Raw genomic sequence first — 14,874 nt, 5'->3', positions numbered from 1 at the left:
AGAGGCTTCACAAATGGTATTTGGGGCAAAGATTCACAAAATAGAAACCATTAAAAATAAATGCAACAACAGGTATGTCACTGATGTGCACAAATTAGACACTCAGTAGGGAAATGCTGGAGTAGGGCTCTGTACTGGGACCTCTGCTATTTGTAATATATATAAATGATCTGGAAGAAGGTGTAACTGGTGTTATCAGCAAGTTTGCGGATGACACGACGATGGCTAGACTTGCGGATAGCTATGAACATTGTCGAAAAATACAGCAGGATATAGATAGACTGGAAAATTGGGCAGAGAAATAGCAGATGGAATTTAATCCAAATAAATGCAAGGTGATGCATTTTGAAAGAACTAATGTAGCGAGGAGCTATACAATAAATGGCAGGGCCATCAAGAGTATAGAAACACAGAGGGACCTAGGTGTGCAAGTCCACAAATCCTTGAAGGTGGCAGCACAAGTGGAGAAGGTGGTGAAGAAGGCGTATGGCATGCTTGCCTTTATAGGACGGGATATAGAGTATAAAAGCTGGAGTCTGATGTTGCAGCTGTATAGAACACTGGTTAGGCCACATTTGGAGTAGTGCGTCCAATTCTGGTCGCCACACTACCAGAAGGATGTGGAGGCTTTAGAGAGAGTGCAGAGAAGGTTTACCAGGATGTTGCCTGGTATGGAGGGTCTTAGCTATGAGGAGAGATTGGGTAGATTGGGGTGTTCTCCCTGGAAAGACAGAGAATGAGGGGAGACCTAATAGAGGTGTACAAAATTATAAAGGGTATAGATAGGGTGAATAGTGGGAAGCTTTTTCCTAGGTCGGAGGTGACGATCACGAGTTCAAGGTGAGAGGTGCGAGGTATAACTCCGATATCAGAGGGACGTTTTTTATGCAGAGGGTGGTGGGGGCCTGGAATGCACTGCCAAGTAGGGTGGTAGAGGCAGACACGCTGGCATCGTTTAAGAATTACCTGGATAGTCACATGAGCAGCCTGAGAATGGAGGGATACAAACGAATGGTCTAGTTGGACCAATGAGTGGCACAGGCTTGGAGGGCCGAAGAGCCTGTTTCCTGTGCTGCACTGTTCTTTGTTCTTTAGGGAAAACAAGTGCAAGAATTATGGCAAAAAGGACCATATTACCAAAGCATACAGGACCCATGAACTGCAGTCAGTTAAGGATAGGCAACAACACTTCCTCTACGATCATCCTCAACACCAGTGCTCCACAAGGCTGTGTCCTCAGCCCCTTACTATACGCCTTATACACCTCTGAGCGTATGGCCAAATTTACCTCCAACTCGATTTTCAAGTTTGCTGATGACACCACCGCTTTGGGTCAGATCTCAAACAATGGCGAGATGGAGTACAGGAAAAAGATAGAGAATTTGGTGAACTGGTGCGACGACAAAAATCTCTCCCCCGGGGTCAAGAAATGAAGAAGATATTCATTAACTTCAGGAAGCGTAGTGGAGGGCATACCCCTGTCAACATCAATGACGACAAAATAGAAATGATCGAGGGCTTCAAGTTTTTAGGTGTCGGGATTACCAACAACCTGTACTGGTTTCTCCAGGCCGATGCTATAGTTAAGAAAGCCTACCAACACCTCTACTTTCTCAGAAGATGAAGGAAATTTGGCACATCTGCTACAACTCTCACCAACTTTTACAGGTGCAGTATAGAAAGCATTCTTTCTGGTTGTATCACAGCTTGGCATGTCTCTTGCTCTGTCCGAGACACCAAGAAACTACAAAGGGTCGTGAACGAAGTTTGGTCCATCATACAAACCAATCTCCCACCCATTGACTCTGTCTACACTTCCGGCTGCCTCGAGAAAGCAGCGAGCATAATCAAGGACCCCATACACCCAGACATCCTCTCTTCCACCTTCTTCCATCGGGAAAAAGATACAAAAACCTGAAGACACTTATCAACTGACTCAAGAACAGCTTCTTCCCTGATGCCATCAGACTTTTGAATGGACCTACCTTGCATTAAGTTGATTGTTTTCTACACCGTAGCTATGATTGTAACACTACATTCTGCACTCTCTCCTTTCCTTCTCTATGTATAGTATGCTTTGTATAGCACGTGAGAATGATACTTTTCATTGAAATAATACATGTGACAATAATAAATCAAATCAAAAATGTGACGAGAAACTTTCTCTACTCCTAAAATGCGTGGAAAACTGAAAACTTCCAAGTCTGCAGGAAAGATTTATCAGATGTCAGGTGAAGAGAAAGACACCTTAAGATCATAGAATCCCTGCAGTGCCACCAAGCCCATTGAGTATGCACCAACTCTTCAACAAAGCATTCCACCCAGGCCCTGACATGTATTCCCACATATTTATTCCACTAGTCACCCTAACCCACACAAATTGGAACACCAAAGGTCAATTTAGCATGGCCAATCCACCTAACATGTACATCTTTGGACTGTTGGAGGAAAGCCACACAGAGACGGGCAACACATGCAAACTCCACACAGTCACCTAGGCCTCTAGCACTATGGGCCGCACGGTAGCACGGTGGTTAGCACTGCTGGTTCACAGCTCCAGGGTCCTGGGTTCGATTCCTGGCTCGGGTCACTGACTGTGTGGAGTTTGTACATCCTCCTTGTGTCTGCATGGGTTTTCTCCGGGTGCTCCAGTTTCCTCCCACAGTCCAAAGATGTGCAGGTTAGGTTGATTGGCCATACTAAGAAATTGCCCCTTAGTGTCCAGGGATGCGCAGGTTAGAGGGATTAGTGGGGATATGGGGGTAGGGCCTGGGTGGGGTTGTGTTTGATGCAGACTCGATGGGCCGAAGGGCCTCTTTCTGCACTGTAGATTTTTCTGCACTATGATTCTATGGGGCAGCAGTGCTAACCACCACGTAACCCCTGGGCCATTCTGCTGCCCGAGAACACAAATGCCAAAACAAGTTGAAGAGTTTTTAGTACACAGCAATTGATAGCGTTTTTGGGTTTTCCCAAAACTTTGCAAAATGGAAATGAATACTGGGGCTGCATATCATTAATATCTGAAACAATTTATCAGCGGAAGTTAAAGCATTTGCTATTGAAAACATCAAATATTATTCGAAGAACGTACACAGAAGTTACACCATTGAAAGGTTACATAAATGAAAAGGTGGAAGTGCATGCACAAACAGTGGAGCTGCCTCTCCACATTGATTGTGGAAACTTTCCTGCCTTATTCAATAGAACATGGTTGAGAAAAGTCAAACTCAACTGAGGAGCTGTAAATCAAGTGGCTGATAGCAAGACCATGCTACATTAACTTCTAGAAAAATATAGTGTGTTTGAAAACTCACTGGGTTCAATGACTGGGCCTGAACTGCATCTAAAAATTAAGCCACTAAATTACACTAAAATGTCTAAAAGCTAGAACAGTACCGTATGCCATCAGACCAAAACTTGAAGAAGAACTAAAAAGACTGGTCCACACAGGAGTCATTGAACCAGTTGTTGTAAATAATTGGGCTACACCAATTGTACATGTTCTAAAACCTAATAGCTTAGTCAGAATATATGGTGATTTTAAACTGATGATTAATCCAGTATTGCGTGCTGATCAATATCCACTGCGGTTGAATGAAGGCTCTTTGCTGGACTATCTGGAGGCCTGAAATTCAGTAAAATAGCTCTACCAAAAATGTACAGAGCATAGGTTTAAAGTGTGAGGGGCAAGGTTAAAGGAGATGTACGAGGCAAGTTTTTTTACACAGAGGGTGGTGGGTGCCTGGAACTCACTGTGGGGGGAGGTAGTGGAAGCAGTTGCAATGGTGAGGTTTAAGGGGTGTCTGGACAAATACATGAATAGGATGGAAATAGAGGGATATGCTACTTGGAAGGGTAGGGGGTTTTAGTTCAGTCAGGTAGCACAATCGGGACAGGCTTGAAGGGCTGAAGGGCCCGTTGATTGAAGGCTCATTTGCTGTAATTTTCTTTGTACTTACAAATGAATGTGACTGCAAGTTCACAACCAATACTCTCTATCGTGACACACAAAGGTTTGTTTCAATACAGGAGAATGCCATTCGGTATGCCATCTACACCTGCTTAGTCCAGAGACCCATGGCTCAAATTTTAAGTGGGCTAAATGGTGTACAATGTTTTCCAGATGATCTCATTGCAGGTTTTAGTGAACAAGAGCACTTGAAAAACTTGGAAGCTACAATGGAATGTCTGCAAAAGTGTAATATCCAAACGAAGAAGGAAAAGTGCAACTTTTTTCAGATATCCATAAAGTACTTGGGTTATATCATTGACTTGCAAAAGGAACTGAAAATGATAATATCAATTTCAGAAGCACCACATCCTTAAGAGAGTAAAAAAAATTGTAAAAGTTTCTATAGATGCAAAAAGAGAAAACGATTGACAAAAACTAATGTAGGTCCCTTACAGTCAGAAATGGGAGAATTCATAAAGGGAAATAAAGAAATGGTCAAGGAATTAAACTTATACTTTATTTATGTCTTCCTTCGTACCAGAAATGCTGAGAGAACCATGTTTTAGTGAGGAGTTGACAAGGTCCCGCATGGGAGGTTAGTTGGGAAGGTTCAGTCGCTGAGTATATATGGAGAGATAGTAAATTGGATTAGACATTGGCTCAATGGAAGAAGCCAGCGAGTGGTAGTGGAGGATTGCTTCTCTGAGTGGAGGCCTGTGACTACTGGTGTGCCGCAGGGACCAGTGTGGGGTCCATTGTTGTTTGTCATCTATATCAATGATCTGGATAATAATGTGGTAAATTGGATCAGCAAATTTGCTGATGATACAAAGATTGGAGGTGTAGTGGATAGTGAGGAAGGCTTTCAAAGCTTGCAGAGGGACTTGGACCAGCTAGAAAAATGGGCTGAAAAATGGAAGATGGAGTTTAATGCAGACAAGTGCACGTTGGAAGGACAAACCAAGGTAGAACATACAAGATAAATGGTAGGACACTGAAGAGTGCAGTAGAACAGAGGGATCTGGGAATACAGATATATAATTCCCTAAAAGTGGCATCACACGTAGATAGGGTCATAAAGACTGCTTTTGGTACATTGGCCTTTATAAATCAAAGTATTGAGTATAAGAGTTGGAATGTTATGATGAGGATAAATCTCTAAATTGGTAAGGCCGAATTTAGAGTATTGTGTGCAATTTTGGTCACCTAATTGCAGGAAGGATATTAATAAGGTTGAAAGAGTGCAGAGAAGGTTTACAAGGATGTTGCCAGGACTTGAGAAACTGAATTACAGAGAAAGGTTGAATAGGTTAGGACTTTATTCTCTGGAGTGTAGAAGAATGAGGGGAGTTTTTGATAGAGGTGTGTAAAATTATGATGGGTATAGATAGAGTGAATGCAAGCAGGCTTTTTCCACTGAGGTTAGGGGAGAAAAAAACCAGAGGACATAGATTAAGAGTGAAAGGGGAAAAGTTTAAAGGGAATATTAGGGGGAGCTTCTTCACAGAGAGAGCGGTAGGAGTGTGGAATGAGCTGCCAGATGAAGTGGTAAATACAGGCTCACTTTTAACATTTAAGAAAAACTTGGACAGATATATGGATGACAGGGGTGTGGAAGGATATGGTCCAGGTGCAGGTCAGTGGGACTAGGCAGAAAAATGGTTTGGCACAGCCAAGAAGGGCCAAAAGGCCTGTTTCTTTCTATGGTTCTATGAAGGAAATCAGCATTAGTAGAGAAATGGTTTTGGGGAAATTGATGGGATTGAAGATGGATAAATCTCCAGATCCTGATAATCTTCATCCCAGAGTACTTAAGGAACTGGTCCTGGAAATAGTAGATACATTGGTGGTTATTTTCCAAAATTCTTTGGACTCTGGAGTAATTCTTACAGATTGGAAGTAGCTAATGTTGCTGTGTAGAGGGACCTGGGTGTCTTTGTGCAAGAATCAGAAGGAGTTGGTTTACAGGTGCACCTGGTAATTAAAAAGGCAAATGGAATTTTGTCCTTCATTGCTATAAGGACAGAGTTTAAAAACATTGAGGTTATGTTGCAGCTGGTGAGGCCACGCCTGGAGTACTGTGTACAGTTTTAGTCTCCTTACTTGAGAAAGGATATACTGGCACTGAAGTGGGTACAGAGGAGATTCACTAGTTTGATTCTGGAGTTGAGAGGGATGGCTTATGAGGAGAAACTGAATAGACTGGGGCTATACTCATTGGAATTCAGAAGAATGAGGGGAGATCTCATAGAAACATATAAGATTATGAAGGGAATAGATAAAATAGAAGCAGGGAAGTTGTTTCCACTGGCGAGTGAAACTAGAACTAGACGGCATGTCCTTAAAATAAGGGGAAGCAGATTTAGGACTGAGTTGAGGAGGAACTTCTTCACACAAAGGGTTGTGAATCTGTGGAATTCCCTGACCAGTGAAGCAGTTGAGGCTACAACACTGAATGTTTTTAAGGCAGGGATAGATACATTTTTGAACAGTAAAGGAATTAAGGGTTATGGTGAGGGGCAGATAAGTGGAGCTGAGTCCACAAAAAGATCAGTCATGATCTTATTGAATGGCGGAGAGGGACCAGATGGCCTACTCCTGCTCCTAGTTCTTATGTGCTTATTAAGGTGAGAGGGGAGAGATAAAAAGGATCCAGAGGGGCAATTATTTCACTCAGAGGATGGGTGAGTGTCTGGAACAAGCTGCCAAAGGTAGTAGTAGAGGTAGGTACAATATTGTCTTTTAAAAAGCGTTCAGATAGTTACAGAGATAAGATGGGTATAGAGGGATTATGGGCCAAATGCAGTCAATTGGGATTAGCTTAGGCGTTAAAAAAAAGGACTGCATGCATGTTTCCACACTTTAAAACTCTATGATTCAATGGTTGGCAGAGAGAAAACAAAGAGTAGGAATTAATGGGTCCTTTTCAAGGGATCAGTGCTGGGATCCAGCAATTCACAATATAAATGATTTGGATGAGGGAACAAAATGTAACATCTCAAAGTTTGCAGATGATACCAAGTTGGGTGGGAGGGCGAACTGTGATGAGAATGCAGAGATCCTTCAGAATGATCTGGTTGGGTGAGTGGACTAATCAATGGCAGATGCAGTATAATTTGGATGAATGTGAGGTTATTCACTTTGGAAGCAAAAACAAGAAGGCAGATTACTACCTGAATGATTGTAAATTGGGAGAGGGGAGTGTGCAGCGGGACCTGGGTGTCCTTATGCACCAGTCACTGAAGGTAAGCATGCAGGTACAGCAGGCGGTAAAGAAGGCAAATGCCATGTTGGCGTTCATTGCGAGAGATTTTGAGTACCGGGGCAGGGGTTGTGTTGTTGCGATTATACAGGGCCTTGGTGAGGCTACACCTGGAGTATTGTGTGTAGTTTTAGTTGTTCTCTGAGGAAAGATGTTCTTGCTCTTGAGGGAGTGCAGCGAAGGTTTACCAGGCTGATTCCGGGGATGGCAGGACTGATGTGTGAGGAGAGATTGACCGGGTTAGGATTGTTTTGGCTGGAGTTCAGACAAATGAGGTGGGGGAATCTCAAAGAGACTTATAAAATTCAAACAGGACTAAACAGGGTAGATGCAGGGAGAATATTCTGGTGGGGAAGTCCAGAACCAGGAGTCACAGTCTGAGGATTCAGGGTAGACCATTTAGGATGGAAATGAGGAGACATTTCTTCACCCAAAGAGTGGTGAGCCCGTGGAATTCATTGCCACGGGAAGTAGTTGATGGCAAAGCATTGAATGTGTTCAAGAGGTGGCTGGATATAGCACTTGGGGCAAATGGAATCAAAGGTTATGGGGAAGAAGCAGGATTAGGCTATTGAATTGAATGATCAGCCATGATCATGATGAATGGCAGAGCAAGTTCGAAGGGCCAAATGGCCTCCTCCTGCTCCTGATATCAGAAGCTGTGGATGTAGCATCTGTGTCTTTTAGACATGGCTGGCAATGTGCTGTGTGGGTAAGGGAGTGTGTGAGATTATGTGACAAAGCTGCCTCTACACACACAACCCATTTTATGATGGTGAAGCTATGTACACTTGGACAGTGTTCTGGCTTCACTTTTAGCTTCTGTTCAAGTTTTCATTCAGAACAGATCCAGCCCTAGTCCCTACTCACAAAGTAGGGAAACTAGAAGTTAAGAAAATAACACCTCAGTAGACTCACTGTCAACCCTTTTTCTCGCTGCCTGCTAATTGGTGAATAGATAAGGAACCTCACCATGCTGAGAAACCATTAACATAAATATTAAAATAAACAAGTTTCAACATTTCATTTCATGTAAACAGTTTATGATGATATAAATAAAACAAATTATTCATATTACACTGAGATTATTAACTTCTTAAATAAAGAAAGAAAATTCATCAGTAACATTCATAATCATTGCTGAACTTCTTTGCTGTGATGATAGTCTCAGCATCCCACCATTCCGAATGGATCAGCTACATTAAGATTGACCTCTCCAGATTGCAGACATCTGGTTTGCACTTCGCCAGGCGACAGGTTGAGATTTTTTGTGTTTCTGTGGTCCGTTAAGAGGAATTTAGCATGTTTTTCTTTGAATCGGCAGTTCTCCGTCAACTGAAACTAAAACAAACATCAACTCAGTTCAGAGAGTAAGTTTTTAAACCCTGGTGACTAAATCAATCAGTATTTAAGCAGGTGCATTAAACAATACACCTCAACTGGTGTGGTGGCACAGTAGTTAGCACTACTGCCTCACAATGCCAGGGACCCAGGTTCAATTCTCGGCTTGGGCCATTGTCTGTGTGGAGTCTGCATGTCCTCTCTGTGTGGGTTTCCTCCCAGAGTGTGACGACTAGGGGATTTTCACAGTAGCTTCATTGCAGTGTTAATGTAAGCCTACTTGTGTCACTAATGAACTTTTATAAAAAATTTAACAAACAGCAGAATCCTACTGTTAATGTGCATTCGGCAATGTTTCTGAAATGTAAACACTTTTAGCATTAATACCTATCCATAACCAGTGTTTTGGTTCAATGCTCTTAATAAACTGATTTTGGTGACATCACACATGGAGTTTGCAACTCTTACATTGGATAACTCCTCATTTAAACACTGTGAGATTCTTCTTTAAACATTGTCAAACTCTGTTTAAGCACAAATTCTTCATCTTAAACCTGTGAGATTCCTCATCTAAACATTGTGGGCTGTGCACTGCTTCATTTTTTTTTTCCAGATTGTCACAGCTCTGACAATGTTTGTGTGATAAATAATCAGAAAATCCCTCCAGAGATTCAACTGCTTTCTGTTTATCTTGGTAATAACAATGCTTGCATTGACCATAGAATCATACAGTGTAGAAGAGATCCTTCATCCCATTGAGTTTTCACTGATACATGAGAAACACCTGACCTCCCATCCAACACCATTTACCAGCACTTGGCCTTGAATATTACAATGTGCCAAGTGCTCCTCCAGGTACATTTTAAAGGATGGGCGGCAATCCACCTCTACCACAGGAAGATATAGATGAGAGGGACAAATGGGCAGATACGTGGCTGATGCAATTCAATCCTGAAAAGTGTGAAGCTATATGATTTGGAAGGAGTAATGTGACAAGGAAGTATTCAATGAATGGCATGACACTAGGAAGTTGTATGGAACAAAGGGACTTTGGTGTGTTTGTCTAAAGATCTCTGAAGCTGGAAGGGCGTGTTAGTAGAGCGCTGAAAAAAGGCTTATGTAACACTTGCCTTTATCAATTGAGGCATAGATTACAAAAACAAGGAGGTCATGATAGAGTTGTGTAGAACTTTGGTGAGGCCTGTTCTGGTCTCACATTGTAGGAAGGATGTGATTGCACTGGAGGGGGCGCAAAGGGAATTCACCAGGATGCTACCTGAGGTGGAATATTTAAGTTATGAAGAGAGGTTGGGTAGGCTTAGTTGTTTTAATTGGAGCAGAGAAGACTGAGGGGCGACCTGATTGAGGTGTTCAAGATTATGAGGGGCCTGGACAGAGTCGATAAGGAGCAGCTGTTCCCCTTAGTCGAAGGGTCAGTCATGAGGGGACATAGGTTCACAGTGAGGGGAAGGAGATTTAGGGATGGTCTGGAATGTGCTGTCTGGGTGGGGAGGAAAGTGAATTACATTTCCTCACAATGCACTTCATATCCCTTTGTGGAGACTTTGTGTCCTCCTCGTGGCTTCCTTTTCAGTCTGTAACAGCTGCAAACTTGGCTTCATTGCACTTGGTCCCATCAGCTAAGTCATAATGAACAGGGAACCATTCAAATTTTGACTTGATATTAAAAAGTAAACGTTGATGCAGTTCATCTATTGTATGTATTGATACTTACTGTGCTGTACAGAGTATTGTTCAGATGTGAGCACAAATATCGAGCACTCTTCCTTCCCTTAATCAGAATCCCGTTCTCAGTGAATGCAATATCCATCAGAGCTGCAAATGACAGGAAGTTTGACAAAGACTCCATTACACGGACTTCATTGTCAAAAACTAGATAGAAAATGAAGGAAGAGAAGCATAGGGAATAACTGGGAGAGGAAAGAGCAGATCACAAAGAGGGAGAGAGAGTAAATCACAGGGAGGCTGTAGATCACAGAGAATAAGAAAGTAGATCACAGAGAGAGAGAGTGGATCACAGAAAGAGTATATCACAGGGGAGAGTAAATCACAGGGAGGGGAGATTTCATCACAAGGAGGGAGAGAGTAAATCAGAGGGAGAGATGGAGTATATCACAGGGAGACAGTAGAGCACAGGGAGGAAGAGATGCATTTTGGTAGATTGAAGAAGGGCAGGACTTACCAGTTAATGGTGGGGCGTTGGGAAGAGTTACAGAGCAAAGAGATCTAAGAATGCAGGTTCAGTTCTCCTTGAAAGTGGAGTCACAGGTGGACAGAGTGGTGAAGAAGGCATTCAGCATGCTTGGTTTCATTGGTCAGAACATTGAATACAGGAGTTGTGATGTCTTGTTGAAGTTGTACAAGACATTGGTAAGGCCACACTTGGAATACCATCTACAGTTCTGGTCACCCTATTATAGAAAGGATATTATTAAACTAGAAAGAATGCAAAAAAGATTTATTAGGATGCTACCGGGACTTGATGATTTGAGTTATAAGGAAAGGCTGGATAGACTAGGACTGTTTTCTCTGGAATGCAGAAGGCTGAGGGGTGATCTTATAGAGGTCTACAAATAATCAGGGGCATAGATCAGCTAGATAGTCAATATCTTTTCCCAAAGGTAGGGGAGTCAAACTAGAGAGCATAGGTTTAAGGTGAGAGGGGAGAGATACAAAAAGTATCTCAGAGATACAAAAGTATTGCTCAGAGGGGCAGTTTTTTCACACGGAGGGTGGTGAGTGTCTGGAACAAGCTGCTAGAGGTAGTAGTGGAGGCAGGTACAATTTAGTCTTTTTAAAAGCATTTAGACAGTTACATGGATAAGATGACCATCGATGGATATGGGCCAAATGCGGGCAATTGGGACTAGCTTTGGGGCTTCAAAAAAAAGGGCAGCATGGACAAGTTGGGCCGAGGGGCCTATTTCCATGCTGTAAACCTCTATGACTCTATGAGTAGATTGCAGGGAGAGGGGAGTAGATCACAGAGAGGAAAGAAATAGGTCACATGGAGGGAGAGAGTATATCACAGGGAAAGGAGGAAGTAGATCACAATGTGAGTGACATTAGATCACAGGGAAGGAATTGATCTCAGGGAGGGTGAGAATAGATCATCGTAAGGGGGAGTAGATCAAAGGGAGTGAGAGAGTAGATCACAGGGAGGAAGGGAGAGCTGGGGAAATTGCAGGGAGGGAGAGACATTGTGAGGAATGAAGCTGCTTTATGAAGTTGCTTATTATTCTTAAGTTGCTGCAATGTGATCCTGTTTGAATCAAGTGTTGCAATGAGACTTTACTCTGCTCCATTGAATAATTCTCATTTAATTTTCTACTTAAAAAGTCATGTTTGGGCATGTTTCCTGTTTTTAGAATTCTGCTGTTCTCTTTTCATTGACTTAATACATTTGCTAGAGAGAAGATGTAGATATATTAAATATATATAATTATTTGATGTATATTATGCTGTCACCAAGAAAACAAAGATTTGTGTCTATTCAGTATCTTTCATTAACTCAGGATTTTCCAAATCACTTTACACTTACTTTGAAATATAGTTACCATTAAAACGTAGTTAGCACAGTAATCAATTAATGCACAGCACGATCCCAAAACAGCAATGTGGTCATCATTATCTATTTTACTGATATCAACTGATAATAGTAAGCTTTGGCTAGGACATCGGGGAGAACTCTCATGCAATCTTCTACATCATCTAGACTTTGTGCTCAAGTCTCTGTAGTTGAACTTGAGCCACAAACTCTGACTCGGAGATGACAGTTTATCACTGAGCTACACGTAACAGCCACTGGTAGGAACTAGGCACAAATCACACTCTGCATTTCCTACAGGCAATCTGTACATCCTTTCAGTACCATTCACTAGAGTCCGTGCCACTCAATGCTAATTTAAAGAGCTGGTGAAAGTGCCTTCATTAGACATTGTTAAAATGTACAGCGGGAAAGAACAGAATAATGGCCATATTGGGCCAATACTGCCTGTACAGGCTGGAACCACAACCCCACCCTTTCCCATGTGGGACAGACAGGCAAATGATAGCAGGCTCACCAACTACATCTGATATTCCAGCTGATCCAAAACAAGTGCAGGAAAACCGGACAAACCAACAAGTGGGATTGTCCAGATCACAGTAAAAGTTGTTTGTGTTCCTTTCAGGTTTTTCTTCTGCTCACCTGAGGATTCTGGCTGTTTCTGCTTGTTTGACAATACTTTGCCTCAGTTCTCCACTCTCCAAACACAAGGCAAAATCATGATATCATAGCAGTCTCAATGTTGTTTCCGTTTCCCTCTCTGGCTTTGTAATTTCTCTTGCATTTCATTTTTTACCTTGTTTTGCTTTTAAATGGTAATTATTTTTCTCGACACATTCCGCCATTCGCATCTCCTCTAAACACATTTTTGTTTCTTTATTATTTCCTGTACCTCGTATCTTATCCTTTAATCTCTCCTGCTTTCCACCTATCACAGGGCTTCTCTTTTGATCCTTTTCCATCCTCCCACCTCACACTTGTTCAACATTTGTAACTTTTCCCAATTCTGATAAAAGAACATCAACCTGAAATCACAGAAACATAGAATCCCTACAGTGCAGAGGGAAGCCATTCAGCCCATCAAGTCTGCACTGAATACAATTCCGCCCAGGCCCTATTCCCGTAACCCCACATATTTCCCTCCTAATCACCCTGACACTAAGCGGCAATTTAGCATGACCAATCCACCCAACCCACACATCTTTCGAGTGTGGGAGGAAAGTGGAAAACCTGGAGGAAACCAATGCAGACATGGGGAGAATGTGCAAACTCCACACAGTCACCCAAGCCAGGAATCGAACCCAGGTCCCGTGCAGTGAGACAGCAATGTTAACCACTGTGCCACCGTGAGATTTTCTCACCACAGAATCTGCCTGATAGGCTAAGTGTTTCCAATGTTTTCTCTTCATTTCAGGTTTCCAGCATTCACAGTGATTTGCTTTAATGTTGCCTATTTGACTGTGGTGGGAATCATAGGGAAACTCAATGATGCATCAGTGGAGGAAACACAGGACAGTGATCAGGAGCAAGAATCCTGTCAGATCAATGCTCAGTGAAAAGTCTGACAACACCAGGTTTTAGTTCTGGCCTCAGTGTTGTCAGACTTTTCACTGTGTTTACGCCAGTCCAACGCCGGCATACCCACATCAGATCAATGCTCCACAGGCTCACAAGATGGTCTGCTACAGCTGAGTTGGTGGACTGGGTAAGAAAACACAGATGTTCCTGATTCTTTCATCCTCCCAGCCACTCACATAAGTAAAATGACATTCAACAATAGGTAATGAAAGATAAGTTTAAATGATAATTTTCTTACTATAATCATTCTGGTGTTGTGACATGTTTACATGTCCATCATCATTGATCTGTATATACAGGATAGGATGATGGTTGGATATTGCTGGGTGACCTTCTTGTCTGTGGCTGTTGGGGCGGACTGGTTGGACTGGCTTCGACCTGGTTAGTTCCATCATGGACATTGCCAGAATTACGCCAACAAATAGTCCAGATGCCGAGTGGAACATGGTGTTAATCTGCACAAGAAAAAAACTTGTTAATAATGTTTGGATTTAAATGCTCTTAAACTGGTTCTACAATTGTTACACCCAAAATATAATATGGTTTAAAATGCTGGGCAGTTTGTAACTGAGAGGTGCAGTTAGCCATGAGATACAGGAAGCCCTTGGCCACCAGTTGCTTTTGAGCAAAAGGTTTCAGTAGGGTGACTTGTCTGGTGCAGGAAGGTTGCAACTTTTCTTCTGGGGCCTGCGTGAGCATTATGATCTCCCCTACTCCTCAGAATTCTGTCTGCAGATAGCTACAACTCTGCTCCAGAAAAGCAGCAACTGCTTCTAACGTTTACAACTGCCCCCCTGCCTATTCCCTGCTGAATGGCCCCCCAAACTCTGCCACTGTCCTTCCCCCTGTTTTGTTCCTGCCCCATCAGTTAAATTGACCCTGTTTATTCACTAGGTCTATAATTTGCAGAAATATTGAAGCTCACACTTGCATCAGGCCAACTTCTCATCCACCTTTAAACCCCATTGGTTAAAACAGTACAAAGTTTAACAACCTGTTTCTTTGACCATTGAAAACAATTTCATTTAAACTGAATAACAATAAACATTGCAAGGAGAAAATATTCTCAAAATACACAGTGTGACTCACAGAAAGACAGAGAGACTGGCTCAGAACTTAAACCAGAGGCTGATGTGAGGCAGACAGAGCACGAACTCAATTCTGAATCAA

General features: G+C 42.4%; 1 long non-coding RNA gene across 1 annotated transcript; it reads right to left on the bottom strand.

Moving 5' to 3' along the window:
* Positions 1 to 8,363: 8,363 nt before the first annotated feature.
* LOC145338817 (uncharacterized) lies at positions 8,364 to 14,467 on the bottom strand. Its single transcript, XR_013885892.1, has 3 exons — positions 13,943 to 14,467; positions 10,294 to 10,394; positions 8,364 to 8,558 (listed from the first exon to the last, which is right to left on the bottom strand). It is a non-coding gene; the product is annotated as an uncharacterized LOC145338817 (long non-coding RNA).
* Positions 14,468 to 14,874: the final 407 nt, after the last annotated feature.

The sequence above is a fragment of the Carcharhinus amblyrhynchos genome, unplaced genomic scaffold, assembly GCF_965287045.1.
Source record: "Carcharhinus amblyrhynchos unplaced genomic scaffold, sCarAmb.v2.hapA chromosome_186, whole genome shotgun sequence".
Taxonomy (NCBI): Eukaryota; Metazoa; Chordata; class Chondrichthyes; order Carcharhiniformes; family Carcharhinidae; genus Carcharhinus; species Carcharhinus amblyrhynchos.
The sequence above is the reverse complement of the archived record's forward strand: the minus strand, read 5'-3'. Positions and strand labels throughout refer to the sequence as shown.